We start from the raw sequence: 15,000 nt of genomic DNA, 5'->3' as shown, positions 1-15,000 counted from the left end.
TTTTTTCATAATCTGATATTGTTCTCTTGTTAAGGGTTTACGCCTTTTTTCCCCCCTTGAAATTATGATGGGAATCGTCGAGAAGAAATTTTCCCATTAATTGTGATGAAAAAGGTCGATCGTGAGAGTTCAGCTGTTTGGCGTTTCGTCTCCTGATTAGATTTAGACTTGAGTACACATACAAACTAATATATTATATATATATATATATATATATATATATATATATATATATATAGTATATATATATAGTTTATATATATGTGTGTGTGTGTGTCTGAATATATCTCAAGTTTAAAGCTAAAGTCCTTAGCTTTAAACCAAAGTGTTTTAATGGGACTTATATACTTGAGACGTATCCTGTTCTAACAGAAGAATTTATTAACTTATATAATATATATATATATATACTATATATATATATATATATATAATATTTTATATATATATATATATATATATATAATATTTTTATATATATATATATATATATATATATATATATATACACAGATATATAATATATACATACATATATGTATATACATATATAATAAATATATATATATATGTATATATATATATATATATATATTATATATATATATATATATATATATTTATATATATAACACATATATATACATATATGTATATATATAATAGATATAGAATAGATATATATAATAGAGAGATATATATACACACACATGTATATATAAATCATATGTATATATACATAAAATATATCCTATATATATATAATATATATGTATCTAATATATATATATTATATATAATATATATATATATATGGATATTTACAAATACACTGGGTGGGGCAAATCAAATGCCCGAGTTTTGATAGGCTATTAGGAAAAGTAAAACAATACTTACAGAATTATTTGTTGTTTACTTCGAATCAGTATACAATGCCGTTTGTGTGATCACTTTTTGAAGATGGCATCAGGAAGATGGTGGCCATCTGTAGCGATGCACTGTTGAAGGCGATGTCTGAAGTTTTCGGCTGCTCTTCGGCACATCTCAAGGGGTATTGCAGCGATTTCCTCCCGAATTCGCATCTTCAATTCTTCCAAATTGTGTGGAGAAAGTGTTCAAAAGTCGGCCATACGATTTGGAAGAATTGAGGATGCAAATCGGGAGGAAATCGCTGCAATACCCCTTGAGATGTGCCGAAGAGCAGCCGAAAACTTCAGACATCGCCTTCAACAGTGCATCGCTACAGATGGCCACCATCTTTCTGATGCCATCTTCAAAAAGTGATCACACAAACGGCATTGTATACTGATTCGAAGTAAACAACAAATAATTCTGTAAGTATTGTTTTACTTTTCCAAATAGCCTATCAAAACTGGCATTTGATTTGCCCCACCCAGTGTTATATGTAAATATGTATATGTATATATATATATATATATATATATATATATATATATATATATATATATATATATATAATAATATACATATATATATATATATATATATCTATATATATATATATATATATATATATATATTATTATTGATTCGAATATCAGAGAGGGGTAAAGATGGTCAATCTCCCTTTTAGTGTCAGTGGGTAGTCTATTAGTGTATTTTTTAATTTATCATCTGAGGCCAGTGAGATGAAGTCGGGAAGAGGGAGAAATCTGAAGTCGAAGGTTCACGTTTCTTATGTTAAAAGAGAAGGTATGGAGACAGTGAATGGATATATGAAGGTTTGGGGAAAATGTGATAAATTTTGCAATGTCTACTTGGATGAAAGTGTTTCTCACTTTACCAAGATGATTGTTGTCCGACATATATACATATTTTTAAGAATTAAAGAATGAAACAGCATTTTTATAACGAGAAACTTTTCCTCAAGGTTATCTCAAGTTTTAAGTAATGGCAATTTACTTTTTTTTTTTCTTTTTAATGCAGAAACCTAGAATATTGAAAAATATTAGCCAAATTTATTTGCCGACATGATGGAAACAATAATTCAGACTGCAGAACCACAAGTAATTGTTACTCATTTGTTTGAAATTCAAGGACACTGGCGAGAAGTAAAACATATTTACATCACATGGAATTCGTCCATCACATCATCCTTGGTCTGACAAATGAACCAATCAGGTTGCACCAAAACATCTCCCACGAGAACCTTCGTACATCTCAGAAAAGTTGTCTTACGAGCAGATGCGTGCTTTGCATAGGGGAAGACTCTTCCGAGGAGGGTGGTGGTGGGTGTTTAGACGTGGGTTCATAGGAGTCTCCCGTGTCATTGCTAAAATTACACACGTCAGGAGGTACGCGCAGAGAAATTCACACACTAGTTCCCATTGCTCATCTTCAGAGAATGAAACAGGACAAACCTTGGCAGCCTTGATCGTTCGAGTCGTCAGAGACGATATTTATTACCTGATGGTATGTTGTCTTCTAATTCTTCGTGCTCTTCTTCTTTCCCATTAGTTACCAGCTCAAGGTTTTTTCAGCTATTTGAGGGATCAAAGTTGTTTTTATCCTTTGTTATCCTGTTGAACATAATAATGTTTTGTGTCAGGAATGTGTTTCCGGAATTGAGTGCGTTTGTATCATAATTGCAGTGCATTTGATGTTTGACTAATTTCTCTCTCTCTCTCTCTCTCTCTCTCTCTCATGCGCTCACACACACGCACACAAATATGATAATTTCCCTGTAATGGACTTGCATGATACGACACATGATCGCCAACGTCTTTGGAGTCTCGGCACACTGAAGGATTAAAGAAGCCGTATTATGCGTTGTAGCTGATACACAATCTATGAGAATTCCATTAATATCAGTTTTCGGAAATTAATGGAATCTTGAAATCTTTGCTAAAGATATTAACTTGACGTTACATAGGCCGAGGGTTTCACTGGAGAACCTTTTCCTTCTAGTGAGATTGCGCAGATTGGAATATCTCGCGCAATATCACCTACCTTCTTTCCTTTCCGTCACCTGCTTCAAATATTGATTACCGGTTCCTTTTTGCTCCCTCTCATCAGTGACGTAGAGGTTGCCCCAAAGGCAAAAGGTTAGATTAACCTAACCAGAGTAGATTCATTGTCTGTCCTAATGCCTCATTGCATAGTAGAGACATGACTTTCGCAGATATTTTAATCCTGGAATGTCAGAAAAAAATATCTCTGGATGTGTTGCGAGTTGAAGAAAGGCAAGTGGACGTTCCTTCTATCTCATGGGGTATACTTTAGACAGCTGATAAATTTGGTGTATCGTCTCAAATCTTTGCTCGGAAATGAACGGAAGAAATATTGTTTTGATTAATTTTTCCTATCCCCACCTAATTATTAAGATCTGGCTTTCCTTGTGGATTAGGGAAAAAACAAATCGGGGAAAAATGGCATGAAGTCATGGCCTTGGTGCTTAATGGGGCGTGCGCATATTAATAAGCAAAATGTTAAACACTGTAAAATGGTCATATGTCTGCATACATTGCCCGTAACAAGGGTTGGTTTGCTATTATTGTCTGTGGAAAACTATGAAAGAAGGAATGTTATGTTACACTCATAAGCACATACACACACAGTATATATATATATATATATATATATATATATATATATATATATATATATATATATATATATATATATATAGAGAGAGAGAGAGAGAGAGAGAGAGAGAGAGAGAGAGACTACAGAATACTATGAAAGATGGAAAGACGTGGTGTTTATTGATATGTATATATATAGTATATATATATATATATATATGTGATATGTGTATGTATGTATGTATGTATGTATCATGGCTCCAATGCTATTGATGCAAAAAGCGTCGGTGGAATTCTACCACTCTTGCCTTGTTTGCACTTTATTTTCGACAAATTTCCACTTATCTCAAGCCTCCCTTTTCATAGTTCTCCACCATGCAGGTCTGGGTCTTACACCTCTTTTGGTGCCCACAGGACCACAGCTCAACTATCACGAATTTTGCTTCCAAACATTAAGCAACAGATGTCTTTTAATATCCAATTCGCTCTACCTCTTAGCCTATTGGTTACCGTCACTGGAAGTCGTCGATCCGTTCTCTCGGGCGTTCGAATCATCCAAGTCCGAATCGTTGATCATTTATAATTAATTACCATTCGGTGATATTCCAGAAGTAAAGCGATTTGGATATTGAACGACATTTGTAGTTTAATGTTTGTGAATATAAAAAAAGTCACGGCGTATGTAATAAAAATTCACACACACACACACACACACACACACACACACACACACACACACACACACACACACACATATATATATTATATATATATATATAATATATATATATATATATATATATATATAAAGTGCAATACTTCTCTCAATTGAAAATGACGCATCCAATCCCCAACTTTTATTTCTCATTTCTTTCAGCTGACTATTTCCTACTTACGTCTTCGCACCATGACTCTGCAGTCTTATTCCTATTGTGGATACATTCGCTTTGTCGGTGACGTCAGGCATCATCGGGATCTCGAAGAGCATTTCTCTGAATTGAAAGATAAGATGACAGTTTCAAGTAAAGTCGCCCTGTATGCCCTACGGTACTCAGGAGTCAATGGATGAAAGGTCAGGGCGATTACTTGCTTCTTCATTTTGCCGAGTAATAATCTGAAATGCTCTCTCTCTCTCTCTCTCTCTCTCTCTCTCTCTCTCTCTCTCTCTCTCTCAGACTTTATGTTTATCTGTCTCTTTTTCCGTCATTCTGTCTGCTGATCTTACTATCCGTTCGTCAGCCTCTTTTTTTCTGTCCGTCTATCTCCTCCGTCCGCTAGTCTGTCTTCTGATATCACTTTCTTCTCTCTCTCTCTCTCTCTCTCTCTCTCTCTCTCTCTCTCTCTCTCTGTAAGCTTCTATTTCTCTTTCTGCCCTCTGTCCATCTTTCTCTCATTTTTGGTCTCGGTTTCTTTTTGTCTGCCAGATTGCCTACTTATCTCTCTACGTCTGTCTCTTCTCACTATCTTGGTGTCATTCAGTCTTTGTCTTTGGTTCTGCCATCTGTCTTTCTCCGTGTGTCAGCCCATCTATTTGTGTCATTCACTCTGTACATGCTTGCATATGTGCATTTTTTCATCTGTCTGTCTGTCTGAGCACTCCATAATGAGATTGAAGAGGACAAGACTCGATTACTTACAGTAATTTACTTTTAGATTTATCTTAATTAAAACACATTTAATAAGATCTCTGAATGTCTGAATGAGAATAAAGTCAGGTTCCATGCAAAATAAATCATAATAGTTGATGTATAGGCAAGATAGATGTAATGTTATTTTAATGACGTTTGGTGAATTGGTAATAGGGTACTTAACACTAATAAGGCACTACTATGATGTGACTTGTTGTATGCTGTTACTGTTAGTGTTGTTATTGTTGTATTAGTCAGCATTTTGTAGGTTTCGTATTTGTTGGTTAAAGAGGCGTTTTTTTTATTTGAAGTATTTTAAGTAAATTGTCTAGGGTGCTATGTTATATAGTTTAAGGAGATATTTAGCATAAATTCAGTTCTTGATTGTAATATAAGCTATTTGCGCTAAAGTTTACAATGATTGAAGTTAAATATTATGAAAACTAGGCTAAAACCTAAAACATATAATAGTTGCTGAAATATAACCCTTAGTAAAGTATAACCAAAATAAAAAGAAAAGTTGATGCTAAAAGTTTTTACTATTTTTAGAACAGAAACCGGAATAATTTCAAGATTTCCGATTCTTGAATGGTAGCTGATTTAGTATAGTATATGAAAGCCTTGCAAATACTCTAGATGGTTTAAGGAAAATTGAACACAGGATAAGAAATATGATTCATGTACAAAATATTCTGTGCAAGTCCAAACGCTTTGGTGCAACCTAGCAATTCTTAGAACCTAAGAGATTGCTGGAGAGAGTATAGTTTGACCTGCCCTGATCCGGTGTCAACATTTAGCCCAAACTAGATGTATTTTGGGTTATCTGGCATTCAGCATTAGGAACATGTTTGGGAGTGGAAGTGCGGAGGGTGGATAAGGGTAAAAGGGCTTTTCAAGGTGTAATCAGTGCTGACATAAGGCCATGACAGTTTAACAAGAGCAGCAGCAGCAAGGGCAGTTAGTATTAAAATACTAAAAAGGGTGCCAACTGCAATGCTTTAGTTCTTCCATCATAATTCTATCTGGATTTTGAAAAAAATATTTTTGTTTTGAAATTTTAGCCTAAATAATCTTGTTGAGGTTTTGCGCAAACACCTTTTTAGTTTAAGCAATTTACGTTTCAGGTGAGTGCTTAGTTGGAGTTCGGTATTATTATTATTATTATTATTATTATTATTATTATTATTATTATTATTATTCACAGATTTGTTGTTTCGTCTACGAAAGTAAGTCAGCCTGTGTAATTTACTTGTATGGTATTTTCATCCAATGATTTGCATAGTTTTAGCGCAGTTTGGTTTTCTGTCGCTACTCCAATTATTGCTGACATTTTACAGTAGGGGAAAGCCTTAGGATTAGAAGTAGGCAGCGTGGACATTGATCTGATGTTCATGTGTGTTTCCATCTTAATGATGCATTGTGCTTCTTTCTTTGTCCTGCCGTTAGCACGTTAACCCTCCGCCCCCAACCCCCCACCCCCGGCCTTTTTCAACTACTCGTATCCTTTTCTACCTTGTTTTCCTAATAACACGTTATATTTTTGTTTGTCAATTGTTTCTTTTGTTGTCTCATTGTTGTTTTATTTTTATCAGTCCTTGCGTCCTTTTCTTCCTTTGCCCCTATCACATCTTTTTTCATTTGTATTTTTTAATTTTAAGTTTTCTCATCAAGTTTCATTTTGCATTTTTGTGGCCGTTATTTTCGTGTGTTCTCTCATAATTACGTTGTCTTTTATTTAAACCATTTTCTCTTTTTCTGTTGATATAACCTGTGTGGGCGTGTTTTTTATTTTTTATTTTGTTTATCATAATCTTCCCTCATGAAAATGATTATACTCTTAGTCTTTGTATTCTTCTCTTCTGTTATCTCAGTATTTGCTGTCCTCCTCATCTCCGTCTCTTTGAACTCCACCCGCCCACAGTTTCACCCCTTCTTCTTCTTCTCTTCTTGCGACCCGACGCCCACTCTTTCCTCCCTTGCCTCTGCCTCTCTCCCTGCCACCTCCCCTAAAGTACCCCTCCCCCTGGCCATCCTCTCCTTAACCTTCCTTCGCCAGTGATCAACCTTGGCCTTGGTGATCTCACCGAAGATGTGGAAGACCATGTTATGAAACCACCTCATTTTCTCGGGGGAGCAGAGATAGCCCGAGGGCAGATATCGAAGAGGGACTGACAGGCAGACATACAGTCAGATAGATAGACAGACAAACAAACAAACAAACAGACAGACAAGTAGAACGGAGGGACGGGTTTTGCAGACAGAGAGTGACTGTAATTATTGATTAGAATCTCCGAGCTGTTCTAAAGGGGTAGGTAGACCTTTATGCAAAAATGGTAGAATCTTCGAGCTGTTCTAGGGCGGTAAACCTTTATGTAAAAATGGTTGAAAGAGTAAGGAGAGGGAAGAGCTACAGGAGGAGGATTAATGGAGAGAGATAAAGAGGCAGGGAAGCAGAAAGCCAAAGGCAGAGAAGCCAATAGACACACAAACGGGGCACTACTTAACGTTGATCGCAATTGAAAACTTATTTCAGTGGATAACATTCTCCAGAAACGGATGACACACACATACACACTCGCAGAGAGAGAGAGAGAGAGAGAGAGAGAGAGAGAGAGAGAATACTGCTACATATTAGCTTGTGTGTAATGATAGCCATTATCACATAAATGAAGAATTGAAAGGTTTAGGGAATGTTCAAACAACTGGAAATGACGTTTCCAAACCTGAAGGCTACTGATTTGGCAGTATTGAGTTGACGCTTCTATTTGTGTGTTTGTACGAAAGAATTCTATTGAAGCGTTTTCATGTGTAGACCAGGTTTAATATTTATGAATGCCAGATTCCTGTTTTATGTGTATTCGGGTAAAAATGTCTGTATTGTTACACTTGTATGTGCAACATTTGCATGTGGGTGATAGTGTGTGTTTTCTATTAATGTTTGGCTGTAAATGTTGCTGTATGGACTTGTCTTTGCGAGATTTCTGCAACTGCCTATATGTATGTACGCAAAATTCATGTGTGATCGTATGTGTATACTGACAGAATTCCGAGCGCGCGCGTATGTAGGATTTCTGTGCTAGTACGTTGTGTGTACGTACGCTTACAGTGTGACAGCAGCCGGCGTGCACATGCTAGATACCTTTTTGAGTATGTATGGTTTTTATGTACGTTACAAATATGTAACTGTGTGTACATATTTTTAAGATATTTGCATGACTGAGTATATTTGTTAATTATTTCTGTGCCATTGTGTAAGTAGACATTAAAGATTTTGCGCGAATGTATGCGTATATGCGACGGTTTTGTAAGTGTTTGCAAACGAGATTTCCTAAGTATGTATACGAAAGTTTTCAGTCACTTCGTGTATATACTTAAGGTTTCTTTTAATGATTCGTGTGGAAGGGCTATCCATATTTGTGATGTTCACTATGTGAGGGTATGTCTGTGTCTGGTTTTTATGTGAATGTTTTAAATAAGCAAGATTATTCGTTGGAAATATGCATCAGTACGTAAGATTTATATGTTACTTTTTAAACGTGTAGGATTTTTTTTTATAAATGAAAACGCAGAAAAAAAAGTTTAATGCGACTTATGAGGGTAAGCAATTAACCTAAATTTTAATATTTAGTATAGATAAGGTTGTTGTGGTTTATGTCAACATGTTTCTTCGTCTGTTTGTGTGCCATTTTGCACGGTGCTTCTGTGTTTGTGCATCGAAGTGACTACGCGTATGTGCTAAAGTGTAAGTTTGCATGCATGGCCCGTGCTTGCGTTTCCAGTCGAGCGCGTGCTTATGTTTTGCTCTGTAATGCTTTGTGTAAAACGCAGTTTGTTGAGCACCGTCATTTTTCCGTTTGGTTTCCAGTGCATTGTTTATGCTATGTAAATTGCTTCCTGCAAACGGATGTTGTTGTGAACTGGTTCGTATAATAATGACATATGTAATAGCTTTGATAATGAACGATAGTTAAGGAATGATCCACTAGACTGAGGAATATTATTATTATTAATATAATGGTATTATTATTGTTGTTGTTGTTGTTGTTAACTGGGTCTAAAATAATGGTAATTTTTAATATTGAACGATAGTTATGGAATGATCCACTAGACAAAAGATTATTATTATTATTATGATTATTATTATTATTATTATTTTTTTTTTTGCTCTATCACAGTCCTCCAATTCGACTGGGTGGTATTTATAGTGTGGGGTTCCGGGTTGCATCCTGCCTCCTTAGGAATCCATTACTTTTCTTTACTATGTGTGCCGTTTCTAGGATCACACTCTTCTGCATGAGTCCTGGAGCTACTTCAGCCTCTAGTTTTTCTAGATTCCTTTTCAGGGATCTTGGGATCGTGCCTAGTGCTCCTATGATTATGGGTACGATTTCCACTGGCATATCCCATATCCTTCTTATTTCTATTTTCAGATCTTGATACTTATCCATTTTTTCCCTCTCTTTCTCTTCAACTCTGGTGTCCCATGGTATTGCGACATCAATGAGTGATACTTTCTTCTTGACTTTGTCAATCAACGTCACGTCTGGTCTGTTTGCACGTATCACCCTATCTGTTCTGATACCATAGTCCCAGAGGATCTTTGCCTGATCGTTTTCTATCACTCCTTCAGGTTGGTGCTCGTACCACTTATTACTGCAAGGTAGCTGATGTTTCTTGCACAGGCTCCAGTGGAGGGCTTTTGCCACTGAATCATGCCTCTTTTTGTACTGGTTCTGTGCAAGTGCTGGGCATTCACTTGCTATGTGGTTTATGGTTTCATTTTTCGTATTGCACTTCCTACATATGGGAGAGATGTTATTTCCGTCTATCGTTCTTTGAACATATCTGGTTCTTAAGGCCTGATCTTGTGCCGCTGTTATCATTCCTTCAGTTTCCTTCTTTAGCTCTCCCCTCTGTAGCCATTGCCAATTGTCATCGCTGGCTAGTTCTTTAGTCTGTCTCATGTATTGTCCGTGCATTGGTTGTTGTGCCAGTCCTCTGTTCTGTCTGTCTTTCTCCTGTCTCTGTATATTTCTGGGTCTTCGTCTACTTTTATTAGTCCTTCTTCCATGCACTCTTTAGCCTCTCGTCTTCACTGGTTTTTCAGATATTGCCCCAGTGCTCTGTTTTCGATGTTGACGCAGTCCTCTATGCTTAGTAGTCCTCTCCCTCCTTCCTTTCGTGTTATGTATAGTCTGTCCGTATTTGCTCTTGGGTGTAGTGCTTTGTGTATTGTCATATGTTTCCTGGTTTTCTGATCTATGCTGCGGAGTTCTGCCTTCGTCCATTCCACTATTCCTGCGCTGTATCTGATTACTGGCACTGCCCATGTGTTTATGGCTTTTATCATATTTCCGGCGTTGAGTTTTGACTTGAATATCGCCTTGAGTCTCTGCATATATTCTTTCCTGATCGTGTCCTTCATCTCTTGGTGTTTTATATCCCCTCCTTCCATTATTCCCAGGTATTTTTATCCTGTCTCATCTAGTGTTTGATGTTGCTCCCATCTGGTAGCTTTATCCCTTCAGTTCTCGTTACTTTGCCTTTTTGTATGTTGACTAAGGCGCATTTTTCTATTCCTATTATTATTATTATTATTATTATTATTATTATTATTATTATTATTATTATCGAGGAGGATACCCTCTTTGAGGCAAACCACGTTGAAAAGAATGGCACTCTTTTTGCAGTTGAGCTTATGTATTGCCTTCTCAACTTGGCGTATACTTTTTTTCCCCCCGTTCGTTTCAGCAGTGAAATTATAAAGTAGCCGTCCGGAGTTCAGTTATCATCCCGAACGTGTCGGTACACCTCGCTACCATCTGTAAGGGGTGAATCCCGTAGGGGGATCATGCAGCATCCCTTGGGCCCCTAGCTGCAACCCCTTCATTCCTTTTACTGTACCTCTGTTCATATTTTCTTTCCGCCTTCTTCTAACAATTGTTTCTATGTGCAACTGCTTTGAGGTTTTCCTTCTGTTACACCTTTCAGACCTTCTTTACTCTCAGGTCCCATTTCAGCGGTGAATGACCTCATAGGCCCCAGCGCTTGGTGTTGACCTAAATTTTATATGCAAATTCCTGTAAGGGATGAATGGCGCCAGGTATATATACAGGGAATATATTACTAGTAAACTCAAATACCTAGTTGAGAAGGAGCTTTATAAATTCAATGGGAGTGTCATTCGTTTCAACATTATTATTATTATTATTATTTTTTTTTTTTTTTTTTTTTTTTTTTTTTTCGCTCTATCACAGTCCTCCAATTCGACTGGGTGGTATTTATAGTGTGGGGTTCCGGGTTGCATCCTGCCTCCTTAGGAGTCCATCACTCATCTTACTATGTGTGCCGTTTCTAGGATCACACTCTTCTGCATGAGTCCTGGAGCTACTTCAGCCTCTAGTTTTTCTAGATTCCTTTTCAGGGATCTTGGGATCGTGCCTAGTGCTCCTATGATTATGGGTACGATTTCCACTGGCATATCCCATATCCTTCTTATTTCTATTTTCAGATCTTGATACTTATCCAATTTTTCCCTCTCTTTCTCTTCAACTCTGGTGTCCCATGGTATTGCGACATCAATGAGTGATACTTTCTTCTTGACCTTGTCAATCAACGTCACGTCTGGTCTGTTTGCACGTATCACCCTATTTATTTCTGATACCATAGTCCCAGAGGATCTTTGCCTGATCGTTTTCTATCACTCCTTCAGGTTGGTGCTCGTACCACTTATTACTGCAAGGTAGCTGATGTTTCTTGCACAGGCTCCAGTGGAGGGCTTTTGCCACTGAATCATGCCTCTTTTGTACTGGTTCTGTGCAAGTGCCGGGCATTCACTTGCTATGTGGTTTATGGTTTCACTTTTCGTATTGCACTTCCTACATATGGGAGAGATGTTATTTCCGTCTATCGTACTTTGAACATATCTGGTTCTTAGGGCCTGATCTTGTGCCGCTGTTATCATTCCTTCAGTTTCCTTCTTTAGCTCTCCCCTCTGTAGCCATTGCCAATTGTCATCGCTGGCTAGTTCTTTAGTCTGTCTCATGTATTGTCCATGCATTGGTTTGTTGTGCCAGTCCTCTGTTCTTTCTGTCTTTCTCCTGTCTCTGTATATTTCTGGGTCTTCGTCTGCTTTTATTAGTCCTTCTTCCCATGCACTCTTTAGCCACTCGTCTTCACTGGTTTCAGATATTGCCCCAGTGCTCTGTTTTTGATGTTGACGCAGTCCTCTATACTTAGTAGTCCTCTCCCTCCTTCCTTTCGTGTTATGTATAGTCTGTCCGTATTTGCTCTTGGGTGTAGTGCTTTGTGTATTGTCATATGTTTCCTGGTTTTCTGATCTATGCTGCGGAGTTCTGCCTTCGTCCATTCCATATTCCTGCGCTGTATCTGATTACTGGCACTGCCATGTGTTTATGGCTTTTATCATATTCCGGCATTGAGTTTTGACTTGAGTATCGCCTTGAGTCTCTGCATATATTCTTTCCTGATCGTGTCCTTCATCTCTTGGTGTTTTATATCTCCTCCTTCCATTATTCCCAGGTATTTGTATCCTGTCTCATCTATGTGTTTGATGTTGCTCCCATCTGGTAGCTTTATCCCTTCAGTTCTCGTTACTTTGCCTTTTTGTATGTTGACTAAGGCGCATTTTTCTATTCCAAACTCCATCCTGATGTCCTCAGATACAATCCTTACAGTCTGGATTAGGGTATCTATTTCCTTGATGCTCTTACCATACAGCTTGATGTCATCCATGAACATCAGATGGTTGATTCTGTTGCCTCTTTTCTTGAGTTGGTACCCGGCATCCATCTTCTGTAGTACTTTGTCATGGGAATCATGGCTACTACGAAGAGTAGTGGGGACAGTGAGTCGCCCTGGAAGATCCCTCTCCTGATATTAACCTCTGCTAGTCTTATCCCAGAGCTTGTAAGTATTGTATTCCAGTTGCGCATTGTATTTTTGAGGAAGCTGATGGTATTTTCCTCTGCCCCATATATTTTCAGGCATTCTATTAGCCATGTGTGTGGTATCATGTCGAAGGCTTTCTTATAGTCTATCCATGCCATGCTTAGGTTGGTTTTCCTTCTCCTACTGTTCTTCATTACCATTTTGTCTATCAGGAGCTGGTCTTTTGTGCCCCTACACTTCCTTCTGCAGCCTTTCTGTTGGTGGGGGATGGTGTTTGTTTCCTCTAGGTAGTTGTATAGCCTTTCACTGATGATACCTGTTAGTAACTTCCACATTATTGGTAGGCAGGTGATAGGCCTGTAGTTACTGGCTATATTTCCCTTACTCTTGTCTTTTTGTACTAAGGATGTTCTTCCTGTGGTCATCCATTTGGGTGCTTGGTGATTTGAGATACAATGCTGGAGTTGTTTCTGCTATTCGTGGGTGTAGGGCCTTGAAGTTTTTTTGAGCCAGTATCCATGGACTTCACTCGGGACCTGGGGCTTTCCAGTTTGGCATTTTCTTTAGTTGGTGTCTGACTGTGTCTGTCGTGATGTCTGTGAATCTTTGTTTTATTCTCCCTGTTTCTTCTTCCTTGACTTCCTGGAGCCATGTTGCATGTTTGTTGTGTGATACCGGATTGCTCCATATGTTTTCCCAGAGTCTCTTACTTGGTTCGGCTTCAGGAATTTCTGGGTGGTTGTCTTCTCTCTTAGTTGGCTGTATAGTCTTTTCTGGTTGGTTCCGAATAGTTTGTTCTGTTGGTATCCCTTATTCCTGTTCATGTATCGTTGGATCTTATGTGCTTTGGCCTTAAGCCTCTGTTTTACATCTTCTATTGTGTTGTTTAATCCCTCTCTTGTACTTTGTATTTCTCGTTGAGTTCCTCCTTGTTTTCTTGCTTCTTAGCCTTTTTTCTGCCATCTCTTTCAGTTTACTCAAGTCAGATCTCATCACCATGATTTGCTTTTCCAGTCGCCTTTTCCAAGGAGGTTGCTGTTTTGGTTTCTGTTGGGTTGGTTGTGCTGGTGGTGTTGGTGTTCGAATTCCCATCAGTTCTGCTACTAATCTTGCTCCTGCATATGTCAAGTTATTTGTTTTCTGTGATACTGGTGGTCTGTATTATGCCCATTATTTCATTGACCTCACTTGTTTTCTCCCTTAATTTCTTGGTGTTGTAGGCTCTCATGGAGGGGATCTTGTTCTCTCTGTATCTGGCTCCATCCATTGTCTAATCTTTTCTACCCATTCCGTCCTCTCTGTTACTTCGTCGGTGTTTCTTCGTGTGTCGTTGTTTGATACCTCATCCTCCCTGTCGTCTTCTTGTGGCATCGTCTCTCAGTTCGTCTTCGTGTAATTCGTTGTCGTGTGACATTTCCCTTTCCAGTTCTTCTCTTTCTGTTGGGGAGAGCCAGTTCTTTTTCTTTATGTTCCTTACTTGGTCTGCCAGCCTCTGCTCTGTTTGGGGGGTGTTATTCCTCTCATTCCAGATGTTGACCAATCTTCTTCTATATCCTCTCTGCCGTCGGGTTGCTTTTGATGTAGCATCTCCATATTTTCCTTATTTTTCTTCTCTTGTCCATTTCTTCCTTTTTTGCCTCTGTAGCTCCAATCTCAGGCTGTTGATTATTGTCGTTGTGGTGATCAGTTGCTGGATGACGACCTCCAAGTACCTGACCGTCTTCCCCTTCAATTGGGTTGAATACCTGGTTGCCGGACGAAGCTCCTCTGTTGCCAGAGGTTCCATTTACGTCGTTGTCGGTTAATCCATCATTTCTTTCCATCATTGCTGAGTTTTGCTATTTAACCCATAGCTGGACCCTACCCCATCAGGGATAGGTACTCATTTACAGCTGAGTAGACTGAGGAAATTATGG

Source organism: Macrobrachium nipponense, chromosome 13 (assembly GCF_015104395.2).
Source record: "Macrobrachium nipponense isolate FS-2020 chromosome 13, ASM1510439v2, whole genome shotgun sequence".
NCBI classification, from domain to species: Eukaryota; Metazoa; Arthropoda; class Malacostraca; order Decapoda; family Palaemonidae; genus Macrobrachium; species Macrobrachium nipponense.
This window is presented reverse-complemented; position numbering follows the sequence as displayed.